Here is a 6,120-nt window from a genome sequence, read left to right as displayed (position 1 = left end):
CCCTACCACACCACAAGGCATAGAGCACAAACACAACAGCTAATATAACGGCTGTGGTCAAAATTGTTTGGGAAAAAAGCAGCACTTCATTAACAAAAAAATCCAAATCCACATAAAATCCAAGTATTTTCTGATGCAGGTATAATATGAAACGGCATGGTGTTTCTCCTCTACTCTTAACTAAGGCACAGCATGCTTTTTTGTGTGATTTTGTGCCAAACTTCCAACAGGCCACTTTATGAATTTGTATTTATCTCTGACATTGTGTTTTCTGCTGTGCACAGCTGCATTATTTTGGGCCACTCTGTTCACATTAAGCACAGCCACATTCATTTTCTCTTTTCCTGCAGAGATGAGAAAAATATCAATTGTCTTAAGGGGATTAAAAAAAGGGTAGTTTATGTTTAAAAATGCCTCATTCTTATATCCGTCTGCTATGAGTGTTCATGGGTTTTTCTTCTCATCAGCATAACGACTTTCCTTTTTATATCAGTTGTGCTTGATTTATAATACAGAAGGTTTCTGATTAGTATTTCTGTGAGCGTGCTGCTGAGTCACTCTTTTATTTGGGATCCCATGGGATCTCTGATGGCCGGTGGTTCGTCGTGGTCTACGGACATCACAGCTATTCATTATTCTGCTCTCCTGCAGTACCATTTGTGGTGGATTTTTAAAAACTTGATTAATAATTACCAAAATGCTTTTCTTTGACGGCCTCTGCCTCACCAGATGGAAGAGGGAAGGAGATTTTCTGGATTCCTCAGCATGCCAGCAGCACCCTGTGTGCTTCCTAATGGCCTTTTCTGTTTATATAAGTAATAACATCTGCTCTGGTGACAGCAAGCATTTTCTTTCCTACATACTGAGAACCAATAATGTGTACCAAGGCCTCGCCCCACGCCCTACAGCCGCGTAATAAACAGCACCCATTGCTCTTTGGATCTGGTCTTCCCCCTACATCTCTCTCTTCTCTGCCCCAGAAATCTGTCAGTGGTGCACTTTGATGTCCTTCCTCTTGTGTCTTTCCCTGCTGTGGATCTGTTTTTCAGGCTCAAGCTTTTATTTTTTCTTTTATTGTTGAGCTGTTAATCTGCCCCCATAGAGAGAGAAGCCTTTTTTTCTTTCCTGGAGTTGTGCCTGATACCTAGGAAAACATCTTAAAGCGCACAGAAGTGTTTTAAATGCACTTAAGCTTGTAACTTTGCCTGATCTCTGAGCAAATTTGTACATGGTGGTGGTGTCAAATGGAGGAGTCATTCTCACATATGGTCATTTGGTATTTAACAATTATTGGCCGTTTAAACTCTACTGTGGTAAATTCCCATCAAATTACATTTTGCTGTCAAAGTAATCCCAAACTGTATTTAATTTATCAAACTAAAAACACAAATCTGCATCTACTGCCTGTGCTACATTCAAAGTAGTAATATCTACTTAAATCATCTAGCAGACAACTCCAACCACTTTTTTTTCATGTTTATTAGGTAAATGTAAATAAAAATTCAGGTAGTATGGGGTTATCTTTTGAGTTTAACTTAATTTCATATTTACCAGTCTTTTGCAGACTAGATTTATAACCTCATCCCAAGAATTTCAACTAACATTTCTGAAAAAGTAGGACAAACTTCAATAATAGTTGCTGCTGTTTCTTCTTATTCTTCTAAGTCACTAGTGTGTGCAAACTGGACAAATGCACCAAACTCTTACTTTGTGAAGCCAAAAAGAGATGGGTCGTTTGACTCCACTGTTTCCAGCACTGGGATCTACAATCACAAACTGTTGTTTGGTGAGGCACTTTTATCTCAAAATTAGCTTGTTTTAGTATCATTATTGTGTTTTAAAATAAAGTTGCAAGAAGAGACATAACAGGAAACTTTAATTCCTGTGACATGTTGAAACTTTCAGCAGATGGGTTTGGCCTTTTAGAAATAAGTGGGTGTTATAAAAGTTCAATTTACAGACAGGTTTTTCTTCTTTGGCCTTTTACAGTTATCTTTCATGCATAATATTGTATGCATTGCACATCTTCCCTCTTAAAATTTGCTCAATTTGACAAAAAAAGTGACTCATGTTTTTTTTTTTTCTTCTTTTCCAGCAAGGTCAGATCAGTCTGCTTAATGTAAGAGTTTGCTAAATTTGAAAAACACACACATCTGGGATAATGAAAGGTCATATAACCCCTGTTAAGAGCTTAAATCGAGATGTTTATGGGGTTTCATTCAAATGCTGAGGTATTTTGTGGGGGACATTTGATTATTTTACACAATATTTTCCAGATATCCAAATTCAACAACAGCATTGTGTTTTGATAAATGTTTCTCTATACAAATGAAAATATTCAGATATTTCAGGTCAGATTCATGAACAGAGTTTTACTTTACAAATGCTTTGCCATAAAAACAAATAAAATCTGTTCCCTCAGAATCATTCAGTCTGTTTTGTGTTTTAGGTCAGTTAGGACTGAAAATATTTCATTGTGTGAAAAATCCTACAACGATGTCATAACTGTGAAAGCATCCATTAGGTTGAGTCACACCGTTTGAGCTAACCGGAGGCACACCATTACAAAACATAAAACACCTCAAACACTTTTTCCTGTTACTTTGTGAAAAAAAAAAGAAAGAAATCAGTCTAGATACATTAGTGAATGTGGACTTTAACAATCTAGATGGAAATTAATGTGCAGGCCCCAATTATTTGCACATACAAGCAGCCATCAATGCCATCATACTGTTTTAAAATTAAATGTGTTCTCTGTCCCAGAGATTAACATATTTTAGTAAGAAATAAGATGGAAACTTTGTAAAAGTGCTTGGTAAAGCTAATAACACAGTGTCATTATCCATTTATGATGAATAAATGACTCCTGAGCATCCTGTTGTAGTATAGGAACACAGTGACTTAAGGTTGTTTGGTCATCACCAAGCCTTGCACTCAGTCCCATAGAAAATTTTCAGTTTGAATGGTCGGAAAATTGCTCAGTTTTTACTTTAGGATTTAAAAAAGGACCTTCACTTGCAGTTACTTTAGTCAGCTATTCCAGCAATGTTGTTTTTTCTTTTTTTATAGGAGGAGGGAAAAGAATAAAAAGACTTTTAAAGGACCACTGACCTATTTGTTTGGCTGTTAAAAATCAGCAGCCTGTCATATGAATGAGTTACTCGACCTTTTAGAAGGAGCGATAATAATAATATAACATTTGGCGCACTGTGAGTTGGGTTCAAATTACTTTAATATTCGCAGAACAAGGCCACCCTGCTCTTTCTAAATCTCTTTCTTATTCATTTAGAGCACATTTCTTCTTTACTTGTATGTTGCTTTAAAAAAAGTTAAATGGCTCCACAGTTTTAAAATGAGGACAGGTCTTTTCATAGTTCACAAAGTTCAATGGAAATTAAGGCCACAGTGAAATTCCAATATTCACTGACCTTTTTACTTCTGATTTGGTTTTCACTGATTATATCAGGAACATTTTTACAGTCTCTTGAATGGTGGACTATTTCTACTGGTCTCCAGTTGGTTTCAGATGTTGTTTGAGACAAATAGCTTTTTGTATAAAGCATATTTTTGGGACCAGTTTGGTTCAAAAGGCCAAAACTCATTAAAAATGAAATCCATTTTATGACTGTGAAAATCTCCATCGGGCATCGTTTGCAGGCATTTCCATGTTAGACATCTGGATAATCACAGCTGCAGCCTCATTATGAGGTACTCTGTAAATGGCAAGTTTTCTGTATTACTACTTAACAGTCATAATCATTTATGTGTAAAGGTTTTGCATTAAATAATCTGTGAAAATCACTCTCTCTGCTGAGGAACCCCACTGAACGTTTTCACATTATAACCACAAACTTTTTAGTATTTAATTTTAATATTTTTGTTTGCACCTTTTTATTTCTTCTTTTTGTGGGAGGAGCTGCTGAGATCAATAACTCAGGTGGGAAAATGCCGAGTAAGGGCTGCATAAAGAAAGCTGTTGCTGAAAGTAGGAATGTTTGCAATTTGCCGCAAGCCGTGTAAAGCAGTGGGTCATCAATCCTTACTGACGAGACAAAGTCAAGAAAATATATATATATTTTTTTTTTATTAATTTACTTGAAAATAACCTTAAACACAAATTTTAGAGCCTCAAACTGTGAAGTTATGGTAGGAAAAAAAAGTCATGCTCAGTCTCAAAGCTTTAATTTCACCTGAATCAGAGCTGAGAAGCCACACTCACTTAGATGTGTTTCAGTGGAAGGACAATCGCTCATCACAGTGCCTCTGAATTTGTCATCACGACATAGCCCCTCTAGCTGAATCTGTTCCTTTATAGCATGGTGATTTCTGCGTTCACTCCAAAAGTGACACACATCCAGTTATCATCCCATTGTTTCTCAGGAAAACGATACTCAATTAGCAGAACTTTTGTATCCTCGTCTATGTTGTAAAATGATGAGTTTATGCAGATTTGATCATCCAAATGGCGTGCAAGTAAACACTTGTTCTGATCATGTTCTGATTGTGGCAAATTGACCTCAATGCGCAGCAAGTCAACGACCCAAAACATGCAGCCAGAGCAACAGTGAATGACTAAACAGGTTTTTAGAACTACACTGGGCCATTTTACCACACAAATATGCTTTATTTCAAATATTTGCAGTTACTGACCTTGAGGTGAAGAAGAATGAACATAAACCCTAGTCTGCATTTGTAAAACTGGTAGAAACGGATGTTTAAAAGCAAAAATGGATTCTTTATCAGTAGTCAGAACACTGGTTCAGTTTTTATGCCTGACTGATTCACAGATCAGAATTAACTTTAGAAAGACTAATGTGAAGCACTTCTCAAGAACTACAGGATGTTTTGTTCTTTCCTGTAGAAGGCTTCACTGTTCTTTCTTCAGTCCAGACTTATTTATAGTCCTTCCTCACATCCATTTCTTCTCCAGTGAGGAGACTGGTCTAAATGATGGTGTGTTACTATGTATATGATGGCATCCTTGACTTCAGCTGCACAGTGATTAAAATGTTTCAGATGATCCTGAAATTTGATTGTTTGCTCACATTCCTATGTTTGAGTTTTATAACTATAGCTATTGTCTGTAACTCTATTTAGTCATGGAGATCTTTATCCCCTTTTAGGACATCCTATATTTGTGAAATTATGAATAGGACTATATAACTCAACCAATAGACTAAATTCTACTGTAAATTTGATTCTACTTGATTTTAAATGGGTATCAAAAAATGCTTAAAAAACTTAGTAATTTTTGGTCTCTTTTATTGAAACCATTTTACATTGATTGCATTTAGAAATTTGGTTTTACTTCTGAATTTCTGTACACAAGTCAAAAAAATGTTCATACTGTATTTTTCATTCTTCTAGACAAGAGGAGTGACCTTGCTGTTAAAATTGCTCTGACTTTGTGAAAGCTGCAGTTTTGGTAATAATCTTTACATAAAGACAGCTTAAATAAACATCATTCTGTTTTGGAAATACTTTTCTTTTCATGGATTTTTTTTTTGACTCCTGCCTTACTAATGCTTGTAGCTTTGACCTTTGAGACCTTTTGATTTCTTTTGTGTTTTTATTTACAGTAAAGCTGTTGAATGAATCATGTCATTAAAATATATTTAAAGCAAACTGCCAAGTTACAGATCGGCGAAAATATTTATATATATATATACATGTACAAAGGATGAAAATGAATTTTTATATTTGTTTTGTAACTTACGATTGTGTACAACTGCTTGGTTTCCTCAAGGTTGGCATTTGGGTGTCATGCTATTTTTCTTTCTGCTGTCTAAAGTAATAGGAATGTATTGAGTGACGTTCATGAGCTTGGAAAAGAATGTATTAAAAGAGAAGTATTGAATATAAAAATATTTTTTAAGCATGACTCATCAGAAGTGGTGAATCCAGTTTGGGGTAAAAAATAAAAACGGCTCAGTAGTTTTTGTTGGAGCCACAGATGTTTGGAGCAACTAATAACTTTATTGCAAATTCCTTCTACATTGACTTTACTTGTGACAACAGGTAGTTGCCTCCATTTTCTTTCATATTCATGCCATTACAAACATAATGGCAATATATTTTCATCTCCTAAGCAAAATCTAATTTTTCACAATTGAATTTGAA

Source organism: Poecilia formosa, unplaced genomic scaffold (assembly GCF_000485575.1).
Source record: "Poecilia formosa unplaced genomic scaffold, Poecilia_formosa-5.1.2 Scaffold42, whole genome shotgun sequence".
NCBI lineage: Eukaryota > Metazoa > Chordata > Actinopteri > Cyprinodontiformes > Poeciliidae > Poecilia > Poecilia formosa.
This window is presented reverse-complemented; position numbering follows the sequence as displayed.